Raw genomic sequence first — 12,488 nt, 5'->3', positions numbered from 1 at the left:
GGGCCAGGTGAGCAGAGCCCCTGAGATTTCCCTTCGCAGTCTCTGAGGGTCAGGTCGCCCCATTACACAGCTCGGTAATGTCGTCTTTTCTTCTCCTTTCAGAAGTAAATTGTTGTATCTCTAGTCTCTTTAGACGACCCCCCGATTTGCTGCTTCCAGTTCTCTGCTGTACACACCAACACTGGACTGGGTGAGGAGTCTGGAGCCATCCTGCACTGGGTACGTGGGAGGCTTGTAGGATCAGACCCTAAAATAGCTTTGGAGGGAAATTCTAACCCCCCTTCCCAACCCGACCTGTGCAGAGGAGCTTTCGACCCTAATCCCTGCCTGTCACTGCCCCACACCCACTCTGGCACCCTTCCTGACAGCTGCCCTACTTCATTCTCTTCCTGCCATATTGGGTCCACCAATAAGTTGCCAGTGAAAGACAGCTCCCTTCTCTTACTGTTAAAGGTCAGGTGGGCCAACTAGGGGCAGAAGCCCATGCTCCGTTGTCCTGCTGGGGAGCTCAAAATCAGGGACCCGCCTCAGGTAAAGGTGCCGATGCCCTCCCAGAAAACAAGCCACCCCTGCACAAAGGAGGAGGAAAGGGCCTGCCAAAGCCCGGGACTGAACCAGGGACTTTTAGATCTTCAGTCTAACGCTCTCCCAACTGAGCTACTTCGGCAGCTCCATGGCTCTCTTTTGGCCTGCTGCTTCTCTGTCCGGGATGTTTTTGTCAGCTGTGGCACACAAAAAGGACATCGTTGTGAGAGGCCCATGATGGCAAGACTCGCTTTTGCCTGCCTTGCTCAGCTTGACTTGCTTCCTCACCCTGTTCCCGCCTTACTTCCTGGGTTGACCTAGTGGTGGAAGGGGACGAGGGGCCAGTGGTGCAGGGAGGAAGTTGAGCTGGACCCTGAGCTACACTCGACCCTGGGGCAAGAGTCTGGCCACCACTTGCCACCCCACCCTGTTGTCCTGGCTTCCCCTACTGGACGTCATTTAGGGAGGGAAGTGGGGCTTCTGCCTCCCCTCCCCGATTTTCACACCGCAGAGGAGTGCGAACAGGAAAATGAACGGCTGCTCCACACTCCCACCGGAGGAACCCGACGCCCTTAGCTGTGGCTGAGTGAGAAGTGTCTGTTGGGTGACAGAGCTGTCCCCGAGGAGCTGGAACAGCAGCTGCCGCCTCCCCCTTGGCTCCAGGCTGTGGGAAATGCTCATTGCCTGGCTGCATGGGCGGAAGCTGCTCCATACTCTGGAGAGCGTCTGTATTGATCTGTCAACACCCCGTCTTCACTGAGCCAGTCTGATAAGGTCCCAAGTACCCCCTCTGGCTTGGCAGCTCTGAGACCCTCTCCCAGCCCTGAAGAAGAGCCCTGCCTGGCTCAAAAGCTTGTCTCTCTCCCCAGGAGAAGTAGTTGCTCCTATAACAGTCATTACCTCCCCCGCCCTGTCTCCCCGGGCATTCTGGGAACACATGAGTGGCCACCTTCACATCCTGGGTTGCCCCCAACCCCCAAAGGCACCCCACCTGCAAACCCTATGGAGTCTGGGGGCGGGCGCAGGGCAGGGGAGGGGAAATCCCGGGGCCACAAGCTCAGTAACTGGGTGAGGCTGCCCCGGAGGTGGGTGGGGAGAGGGCAGTGAGCCAGTGCATCATGGGAGATGTAGGGTCTCCCCCACCTGCTGCAGGCCCCAGTGCATCATGGGAGATGTAGGGTCTCCCCCACCTGCTGCAGGCCCCAGTGCATCATGGGAGAGGTAGGGTCTCCCCCACCTGCTGCAGGCCCCAGTGCATCATGGGAGATGTAGGGTCTCCCCCACCTGCTGCAGGCCCCAAGGGATCATGGGAGATGTCGGGTCTCCCCCACCTGCTGCAGGCCCCAGTGCATCATGGGAGACGTAGGGTCTCCCCCACCTGCTGCAGGCCCCAGTGCATCATGGGAGATGTAGGGTCTCCCCCACCTGCTGCAGGCCCCAAGGGTCATGGGAGATGTGGTTTCTCCCCTGCCTCCATCTCCCGCCAGTCGCTGCGAGGCCCCGCCCCGCCTTCCCATCTCTCAGGCGAGGGGCCGGCGGGGCGAGGCCGGAAGCAGAAGCTGCCATGACGCTGGGAAGGGCCCCCCCGGGGAGATGTTGTCTCCCCTCCCCTCCGCCCCAGCCCCAGCCCCAGCGCGCTGCGGGGGGCGGGCTCCAGCCGGCGCAGTGCAGCAGGGACCCCCAGCCCTGCCCCTCCTGCCCACGCACTCCCCGGCTGGCCCGGGCCCCGTCTCCTGCCTGTGGCCCGGCCCAGCCCCTGCGCCACGCGCTCCCCAGCCAGGGAAATGGCGGGGCGCGCTCCGCCCGCTGGGGTCCGTTAGCGCCATTCCCGGCAGAGGTCGCTGCCGAACCGGAAGTTCCCCGTCGGACTCGAAAGGAGCGGGCACCGGGGCACCGTACTTCCGCTCCCTGCCGCCGGTCTGTGCGCGCCCGGGCCCGCCCGCACGTCCGGTCAGTGCTCCTGGTGGGGCTCTAGGGGCGCTGCGGGCCGGGGAACGAGGCGGGAGGAGCCCGGGGCCCCCCAAGCCCCAGCCAGGGCAGCCATATCCGGGCCCCGCACCCAGGCCCTGCCGCTGCAGCCCGGCCCCACCAGGGGGCGACTCGCGGCGCCTCCGGCTGCGCTGCCTCCCTGCCCGGTCCCGGGGCTGGGGCGGGGCCGGCCCGGGACACCCAGTGCCCGAGTGCCCCCGGGTTCGCGCCCGCCCCCGGCCCCAGCGTGTCATGGCCCCGGGTCTGCCCCGAGCACCGCGGAGTCCCCGACCCCCGACCCTGCAGCAGAGTCGCGCGTCTGGCGTGACGCTGCGGGCCCAGGACACGCTGCCTTCAGAGGGTGCGGGGAGTCGGGGTCCCGCATTGGCACCCTCGGCAGGGCTGGCCGAGCCCCTCCGCAAGGCTTCTCCTTCGCGGGGTCCCGGGCCGGGGCGTCGTCACCCCGCAGCGCCAGCGGGGGAACCAGCCGAGAGCCCCTCACGGGCGGGCGGGCGGGGGGGCTTGACGAGCAGGAAGCCGCTTCGCCGCCTCGCCCGGTTTGCTTTTCTTCGCCCAAGCTCGCAGCTGCTCTGTGAGGGCCGGAAATAGCTTGTGTCATTGTAAATCTACAAATATGTGACCAAAATCCTCCTCCTTTAGAATAATATGGACACTGACCCTTGCCATGAACATGAAGGCGCTGGGTTTGGTGGTTCACGCTTCCTTCCTCCAGGGCCGGTGCAACCACTAGGCAAAGTAGGCAGCCGCCTAGGGCGCCAAGTGGTTGGAGGCGGCCAAAAGTGCGCTCCGGGGAGGCGGTGGAGCGGAGGTGAGCTGGGGCCGGGGGGCGCCGGGAGGGCCACCTGCAGCAAGTACCTGGGGGGAGGGGGCAGTGCACAGGGGAACCGCTCCCCACCCCAGCTCATCTCTGCTCTGCTCCACCCCCTCCCCTGAGCACCGCCCTGCCCGGCTTCTCTCCCTCCCAGGCTTGCCCGCTAAACAGCTGATTGGTGCCTCAGGCCTGGGAGGCAGGAGAAGCAGCAGCGGGGGCATGCTCGGGGAGGAGGCGGAGCAGAGGGGAGCTGGGGCAGGGAGCTGCTGCGGGGGGGCACCTCAGGGCGGAGGGGAGCTGCCGCAGGGCTTGGGGGCGGGGGGGACGGGCACAAGGGCGCAAAACATCCTTGCACTGGCCCTGCCTGCCTCCAGTAATAAAACTTTCAGGAAAACTCCAAATTATTAACCAATTGTTTATAAAATACATTTTATATTGAACTTGTTTTCAAGCAATAACCAAATCTCTCTGATCTTTATCCATTTCAAACAGTAATTATCCCATTTTTCCCTAGCTTCCAATGTGGGGCTTCAAATAGATCTTTGGATTAAAAAGCTCGTCTAACAATTGTGTAACTGTATCAAGTGTCAGAGTAGCAGCCGTGTTAGTCTGTATTCGCAAAAAGAAAAGGAGGACTTGTGGCACCTTAGAGACTAACCCATTTATTTGAGCATAAGCTTTCGTGAGCTATAGCTCACTTCATCGGATGCATAAAAGTGGAAAATGCAGTGAGGATGTGTTTATACACACAGACCATAAAAAAATGGGTGTTTATCACTTCAAAAGGTTTCTCTCCCCCCACCCCACTCTCCTGCTGGTAATAGCTTATCTAAAGGGATCACTCTCCTTACAATGTGTATGATAATCAAGGTGGGCCATTTCCAGCACAAATCCAGGGTTTAACAAGAACATCTGAGGAACGGGGGTGGGGGGGGAGGAAAAAACAAGGGGAAATAGGTTACCTTGCATAATGGGAGTGGTTAAGTCATTATGCAAGGTAACCTATTTCCCCTTGTTTTTTCCTCCCCCCCCCCCCCCCCCGGCCTCCTTTTCTTTTTGTATCAAGTGTGTTTCTCTTTAGAGGAGCTTCAACCTTTTGATCTAGGGGGATGACTGAAGCTGATCATTGTAGTGCTACATTCACTGTCTGTTCATTGACCTTCCACAATATCATTGCTTCAATACGATTGGGCCCATCCTTGCAGATTGTTCGACATGGAAGTGCTGTTCCCCACATGTAGGCTCAGACCCACCGCTGGAAAAATTAAGTTTCATAGGAGACAAGTCTGGCTTTCCTTCCCAGGTGAGTAAGAGTCAAGGAGGCCATGTGACTAGCTCAGGAGAGACCTGGGGAAATAAGGGAGGATGGGATGGGCTCCTGGGGTTGTCCCTCGGGAAGGGAGCTCAGGTGGGATCCTAACTTCAGTTAAGTGGGTTTTAGGCAGGGCAGGTTCCTGAGAAGCGGTAGCTGGAGTGTGGAAGTAGCTGCAGGGGTGTGCTGCAGGGAGCAAGACTGGCTCTTGCAGGAAGGAAAAGAAGAGAAGCCCTCCCTGAGAAGGAGACCTGGGGGCTCCAGATACCAGGAGAGAGACTGAACTGAAGCCAGCCTCTGGGAAGGAGGGCTGGGGACTCTTGACTCAAGCAAAGAAGTGTGTGTGAATTCTGCAGGAAAGGCAGATGCTCAGGGTTGAGAGTCTGTGCTCAGCTTGGGACTAAGGTGGAGAAGCTGCAGGATTTATTAAAATGGACACCAGAAGGGGAAAGCTTTGCTTATTTATCTGATTTGTGAGGACTTGTTAAAGGGCCTTGAGCAGAAAGGGAAACTGAGGCAGGGCTCTGCAGATCCACCCCAGGTCACTAGAGGCTGCTACAGGCTGGGTTACTAGAAAAAGGTTGCTGATGGACTGTGGCTCCAGGCAGCGATAACTTGCCAATGTATGGGGGGAGCTGTTGATCCCCAAGACAGATAGTAATGTGTCTTCCCCAGCACAGGTCTGGATCCAGGAATGTGTCCACTGGCTCTGAGTTAATTTCCACCTTCTCCCCACTGTCTCTTCTCTATTCTGCTGGAGAACACAGGCTCTCCTTCTCTGCCTTGTACTGTCTCCCTTCATAGGACATGGGCAGATTTGCATCCTAACAGGCTTATGAACATAAGAATGGCCATACTGGATCAGACCAAAGGTCCCTCTAGCCCAGTATCCTGTTTTCCGACAGTGGCCAATGCCAGGTGCCCCAGAGGGAATGAACAGAAGAGGTAATCATCAAGTGATCCATCCCCTGTTGTTCATTCCCAGCTCCTGGCAAACAGAGGCTACGGACACCACCCCTGCCCATCCTGGCTAATAGCCATTGATGGACCTATCCTCCATGAACTTATCTCGTTCTTTTTTGAACCCTGTCATAGTCTTGGCCTTCACAACATCCTCTGGCAAGGAGTTCCACCAGTTGAATGTACATTGTGTGAAGAAATACTTCCTTTTGTTTGTTTTAAACCTGCTGCCTGTTAATTTCATTTGGTGACCCCTAGTCCTTGTGTTATGAGAAGAAGTAAATAACACTTCCTTATTTACTTTTCTTGTTATTTCCTGACTTCTTTATTCATTTCCTTTTCCTTGTTTCCCAGCAGATTGACTAGACAGGAGATTCGAGTGTTAGCAGGGGGACCTGACAGGCTCCTTATTTTCTGATTTCTTTCCGAAGCATTGAACTTTCTAGGGCACAGTCACATTCTGGATGCTCATGTAAATGTAACGCCTAGTGCTCAGCTTTAATTCTGTTTCTTAGCTATTTTGGGAAATCGATCTTTGGTCTGACAGGTAGGATCCCTGCATTAGGAGATGGCCAATGAATAAGACCAGAAACCTTGGAAATTAAATGGAACCTGAAGTCCACAGAAGACCCCGGAAGGCCCTTGGGGAGTGGGGTGCAAGTTGAGGAAGACTTCCCTTACCTCTCAACTCTTTTTTCCTGTATTGAGCACAAAAGTTGGGAATCACCTCAGGATAGGGTATCCCATAGGTGTGCAGTGGTTAGACAAGAAACAGCAAGGAACTGGACTGGTATGGAGTGAAACTGTATCTTCTGTAGGCCAGAAGACTGTACGTTTGAGATAGTTCTGTGGGAAGGAGCAGAAAAGAGCACTGGGGCTGTGGGATAGCGCTTGCATAGGCTTTCTTTGCCCTGTTTTGCTGTAATAGTTAACAGAGAGAGATTGCCAGTCACAGCTCAGTGGGTGGGTTTATGCAAATTAGGAGTATACAGGGAAACCAGCGAGAGGAAGGAGGCTGAAAGACTTCTCTGTCTTTGAACAGAATTGTGTGTTAAGGGTTCTTGCTTTGAATTCTTCCACTGGAGTCATTTTGGGGAAGTGATCCTCACTTAGAGTTACCTAGTTATCAAAGTCTTGTGAATGGTGTTTGGGTTGTGTCTGGGAGCTTGTCATGGTGAGGTAGAAAGCAGTGGGCACAGAAGGGCTGCATAGCGTCCGAGAGTCTCAGTATTGCTTCTTGACGCTAAGATCAAAGTGTAGTGTCCTTATCAGTTTAATCTTTGATATGTTCTCTATTTGAGAATGGTGTATTGTGTTGATTTTTGAAACGGGGGGATGGAATAGGAGCTTGCTCTGTCCATCTCACGCATCGTCCTGGTATTGCAGTATCTCCAGGAATGGTGCAGTTCCTTCTAGGGAGAATCTTCTGGTTAGAAAAGCAGAAGGAGTTTTACTGTGAAGATACTGATTTGGTAAGGTTTGTTTTAAAGTAGTTGAAAAATCTGGACTCTTTAGTACTCTAATTTCTTGACGACAACATATTGTTAAAGTTTCTTGGGAGTGTTTTCTGAGTCTATAGATGTGAGTTTCTTTGTTTTGCTAGAAAATTGTTTTAAAAGCTGATTTTCTTTCTGCTGTGAGTCTTTTCAACAGTATGAGGGACAAATGCTTTCCAGACTGAGGGTCTGTTGGGGAGATGGTTGGTTGGGTTTTGTGAGGGGGGGTAGATTGGTAATATTTGAGGTCACACACGTATCAATAACTGCCTGAGTTACATAGACTTCTTCCCACCCAGCCCACGTTCCATGTATCATGACTGAGCCCCCCCGCCCTCACCATCTCAGGGCGGGAGCCTGAAGCCCGAGCCCCACCGCACCTGGGAAGGGGGGAACTCCCACTGGTTGCCTGCTCCTACAGGGTTGATGACTCCGGAAGAGGGTAGGGACCAACCCCCACAGGCAGCCCCCGGGGAAGAGCCATGGCTTTGCTGCTCCTGACTCAGTTACAGCCCAGGAGGCTGTGGCCTCAATAAAAGCCCCAGGTGGCCACATTTGAGAAACTCGGAGGCCTCACAGTAAACAAATCCCTGCAGGTTTGTCACACCCTGTCCCCAACCCCTTCCCCACCCTGGGGATTTGCTGCCCCCTCCCACATCCAGACCAACCTTCCTGAACTCCCACCTCCTACGTATTTACTGCCCTTTCTCCCCCCAGAGGGAACCCCCCAGCAATGCCCTGACACGCCCGACCTCAACTGGCTCCAATTCAGCCATTTCTTTTCCCTGGTCCCTGGGAGGAGGGAACGAGCTGGAGCAAAATGTGGATGTTACACTGCAGCCTGGTAGGGCAAGAAGGGTAACTGAGAACATGTCACAAGAGGAAATAATTTCATAGCACAATTCCCTGCACACGGATGGTCTAGACTGTCCTGCTTGAGACAGAAACATTCAAAACTAGGGCTGTCAATTCATCGCAGTTAACTTACACAATTAACTTTAAAAAAATCACGATTAATCTCAGTTTTAATCGCACTGTTAAATAGTAGATACCAATTTAAATTTATTATATTTTTGATTTTCTACATTTTCAAATATATTGATTTCAATTACAACAGAGAATACAAAGTCTACCGTGCTCACGATACGTTATTTTTATTACAAATATTTACACTGTAAAAATATAAAGTACTGTAGTGCGATCTCTTTATCATTAACGTGCAACTTACATATGTAGATTTTTTTTGGTTGCATAACTGCACTCAAAACGAAAACAATGTAAAACTTTCCAGCCTACAAGTCCAGTCAGTCCTACTTCTTGTTCAGTCAATCATTAAGACAAACAAGTTTGTTTACATTTACTGGAGATACTGCTGCCTGCTTCTTATACGCGTCACCTGAAAGTGAGAACAGGCTTTCTCCTGGCACTTTTGTAGCCAGTGTTGCAAGGTATTAATGTGCCAGCTATGCTAACATCCATATGCCTTTGTACTTCGACCACCATTCCAGAGGACATGCTGATGACGCTAGTTAAAAAAATAATTAATTTAATTGGTGACTGAAGACCTTGATGTAGAACTGTATGTCTCCTGCTCCATGGTTTTATCCGCATTCTGCCACATATTTCATTTTATGGCAGTCTTGGGTGATGACCCAGCACATGTTGTTCAGTTTCAGAACACTTTTACTACAAATGTGACAAAACGCAAAGAAGGTACAACGTGAGATTTCTAGAGATAGCTACAGCACTCCAGCCAAGGTTTAAGAATCTGAGGTGCCTTCTAAACCCTGAGAGGGATGAAGTGTGAAACATGTTGTCAGAAGTTTTATTTTAAAAAAAGAAAAAAGTTTATGGCTTGCAAAAATGGATGGCTTAAGTGCCCACACTTGTCGCTACTAAGGCATTTTTGCGAGCCCCGGTGTAAAAAGTCAGACTTAGCTTGGAACTGTACATCAAGATAGTCTAGTAAAGGACTCTAATCTACTGTGTGGACCTGGATACACAATTTAGCTTCTTTGGGCCAAATTCTACATTGATTTACAATCCATACAATCCCAATAGTGCCAATTGTATGTGGTGTAAATCAAGGCAGAACTTGGTCCTCTATCACTCAGTGTCCAAAGTTGTAAAATTTGGGGAGGGATAGCTCAGTGGTTTGAGCATTAGCCTGCTAAACTCAAGGTTGTGAGTTCAATCCTTGAGGGGGCCATTTAGGGATATGGGGCAAAAATTGGGGATTGGTCCTGCTTGGAGCAGGGGGTTGGACTAGATGACCTCCTGAGATCCCTTCCAACCCTGATATTCTATGATTCTAAGTTCTAAAAGAGCAACACTCCGATGCAGACGCGACAGAACCCGAACCACTAGACATGAAAATCAATCTTCTGTTGGTGGCATCTGACTCAGAGGATGAAAATGAATAGGCTTTGGCTCGTTATCGAGCAGTAGTCGTCATCAGTGTGGAAGCATGTCCCTGGCCTCTGATTGCCAGAAGCTGGGAGAGGACAACAGGGGCTGGATCTCTCCATAGGTGCCTGATCTGGTCACTCCCTCTGAAGCCCATAGCCAGGGCCAGCCTTAGGGGTGGACGCCACGAGGCAATCGCCCAGGGGCTCCATGGTCAAGGGTGGTGCTGTATGGTAGCAGAGAGTCTGTGTAAAGTCAGAAACTGCTCCCGGCTGGCAGGGGGGTTCTGCTTGGGGTGGTGCCCAGATTTCTCCCTACTCCCTCCCAGCACAGGAACACGGGGGAAGGGAGGGGAAGAGAAGGGGGAGAGAGCGGTTATGAGCAGATACTGCTCCCCCAAACCAGTCTTCCATGCCCCCCTTGGGGGCTGTGAGGGGGAAGCAAGGAACGACATCAGGGCTCCCTGCATCCAGGTCACCTTCCCCACCTGGGCTGCCTAAGTGGAGGGCAGAGAGCAGCAGCCCAGGTGAGGAAGGTGACTTGGATGCAGGGAGCCCTGATGTCACTCCTTGCTCCCCCCTCACAGCCCCTAGTGGTGTGTGGAGGAGCAGTGTTCAGAGGTGGCTGGGGGAGAAAGCAGCAATGCCAGCTACTCTGTGCATCCAGGTCAGCTTCCCCAAGTGGGCACAGGATGGGGTGCAGGGGTTAGAGGCAAAGGGAGCACACTGCATGCAGGGGTTAGGGGTGCAGGAGGAGGCAGGGGTTAGGGGCACCAGAGGGGGACGCAGGGATATGAGCACAGAGGTTAGGGGTACAGGGGTTAGGGGCACCAGAGGGGGGTGCAGGTTTAGGGGTGCAGGAGGAGGCAGGGGTTGGGGCACTGGAGGGGAGTGCAGGGTTCGGGGTGCAGAGGTTAGGGGTGCAGGAGAAGGCAGGGGTTAGCGGTGCCTGAGGGGGGCAGAGGATTAGGGGTGCAGAGATTAGGGGTGCTGGAGGAGGCAGGGGTTGGGGTGGAGGAGGCAGGGGTTAGGGGCACAGGAGGGGAGCACAGGGTTAGGGGTCCAGAGGTTAGGGGTGCAGGAGGAGTCAGGGGTTAGCGGTGCCGGAGGGGGGCGCAGGGTTAGGGGAGCAGGAGGGGGGTGCAGGGTTAGGGGTGCAGAGGTTGGGGTTGGGGGAGGGTGCAGGGTGAACAGTGCAGGGATTAGAAGCACAGGAGGGGGGGCAGGGTTAGGGGTGCAGAATTAGGGGTGGGGGGAGGGCGCAGGGTGAAGAGTGCTGGGATTAGAAGCACGGGGGCAGTGCAGGGGCATTCCTGTGCCCCAACCCCACAGGAGATTGACCCACGTTTAAGGAACAGACCTGTAGACTAGAGGTGACAAAACCTGCATCATCTAGTTGCTGCCCAGCCTGATACAGTTGAGAGTTTAGACTGGGCGCTTCCAGAAAGCCAGCGGAAGGCAAGTTGCCACGGTAGGCGCTCTATTAGAGTCCCACCGGGAACAGCGAGCAGAAGTTAAGATGCTCCGATAAGCGCTCTGTTAGAGTCCCACCGGGACTGCATGCATCCGATGCAGTGAGCTGTAGCTCACGAAAGCTTATGCTCAAATAAATGGGTTAGTCTCTAAGGTGCCACAAGTCCTCCTGTTCTTTTTGCGGATACAGACTAACACGCTGCTCCTCTGAAACCCACCAGGAACCGTGAGCGGAAGTTAAGCTGCCTCCTGTTCTATCACTGATGGGGTGGGGTGGTGGCAGGGACGAGGGGCATTGAGAATGGGGGTGCCGGACAGGTTCTGGGATGTGGGGTTCCCTGCTGCAGCTCCGCAGGCTGGAGCCTGCACCTCCCATGACACGCAGGGGCTGGCGCAGGGCACGGCATGGCAGGGAGACGACATCTCCCCTAATGGTGGGGCCCTTTCACAGCAAGGGCTGCATCTCCCCTTGGTAGCACAGACCCACCTACTCTTCCTGCTTTCTCCTGACAACAGCACCACCTTTCCCGGCCCTGCCTCATGGCAACTTCTGCTTCCAGACTCGCACTGGAAATGGGAAGTCCGGGCCGGGCCTGGCACTGGCTATCAGGAAATGCAGGCTGGAGACACTGCCATGGGACCCACCGCGGCTCAGGGGAGATAGAGCCCGGGGCAGATGCTACATATCCCACCGTGCATTGCTTCATTCTTCTCTCCCCGCTTCTCATTGCAGGGGCAGCCTCAACCCCATTGCTCAGTTTGTGGCCCCAGGATTTCCCCTCCCCTCCTTGGAGCAGGCCACCCCGCAGGCTCCATTGGGTTTTGGGGTGCGGTGCCCCCCCTCACCCCGGATGGGGGTCCAGGGGAGGTTTGGCAGGTGAAGGGACCTGGGGAAGGGGTTGCCTGAAGGAGGTTTGGAGAGCAATAGCGAAGGGGAAGTTGGACACTTGCAGAACACCAGGGACACAAGGCAGGTGAGGTAATACCAGGCCACTGCCGTACGTAGTCATCAGATGTGTGAGCCTGGCTAGCTCAGTTGGTAGAGCATCAGACTTTTAATCTGAGGGTCCTGGGTTCAAGTCCCTGGTCAGGTGTTGAACTATTCCCCAAGATCATAAAAGTTTCTCTTTAGCGTCCTTCTGAGTGTCTTTTCGGTGGGAGGCATAGCTCAATGGTTTGAGCATTGGCCTGCTAAACCCAGTGTTGTGAGTTCAATCCTTGAGGGGGCCATTTAGGGATCTGGGGCAAAAATTGGGGATTGGTCCTGCTTGGAGCAGGGGGTTGGACTAGATGACCTCCTGAGGTCCCTTCCAACCCTGATATTCTATGACGTCAGACTGTGCACTGTCTTAGCTGGCCAGCACAGGTTACTGCCCCAGGATAGGAGGTACACACAGGCTACTACTCAAACTGGGCCCCAGGGGTCACTGCAGCAATGGCTGGGGGGACACATGCAGGGCACCGCCACACCTGGCCACCAGGAGTCACTGCTGCGATGGTGGGGGCGGGGGGAGGAA

At 54.4% G+C, this 12,488-nt stretch overlaps 1 long non-coding RNA gene and 3 other non-coding genes across 4 annotated transcripts in view; 3 read left to right on the top strand and 1 right to left on the bottom strand.

Annotated features, from left to right (window-relative positions):
- Window positions 1-134: 134 nt before the first annotated feature.
- The window catches only part of LOC141980418 (uncharacterized), a 38,141-nt gene continuing 25,787 nt past the window's right edge, over window positions 135-12,488 (top strand). Inside the window, exon 1 of the long non-coding RNA XR_012637545.1 lies at window positions 135-219. This is a non-coding gene — a long non-coding RNA (uncharacterized LOC141980418). The remainder of the gene's footprint in view (window positions 220-12,488) is intronic.
- On the bottom strand, window positions 595-667 carry TRNAF-GAA (transfer RNA phenylalanine (anticodon GAA)). The gene has a single exon. It is a non-coding gene; the product is annotated as a tRNA-Phe (tRNA).
- LOC141980428 (U2 spliceosomal RNA) lies at window positions 6,827-7,008 on the top strand. Its single transcript, XR_012637558.1, has one exon. It is a non-coding gene; the product is annotated as a U2 spliceosomal RNA (small nuclear RNA).
- TRNAK-UUU (transfer RNA lysine (anticodon UUU)) lies at window positions 11,993-12,065 on the top strand. Its single transcript has one exon. It is a non-coding gene; the product is annotated as a tRNA-Lys (tRNA).

This window comes from Natator depressus, unplaced genomic scaffold, assembly GCF_965152275.1.
Source record: "Natator depressus isolate rNatDep1 unplaced genomic scaffold, rNatDep2.hap1 scaffold_35, whole genome shotgun sequence".
Taxonomy (NCBI): Eukaryota; Metazoa; Chordata; order Testudines; family Cheloniidae; genus Natator; species Natator depressus.
The sequence above is the reverse complement of the archived record's forward strand: the minus strand, read 5'-3'. Positions and strand labels throughout refer to the sequence as shown.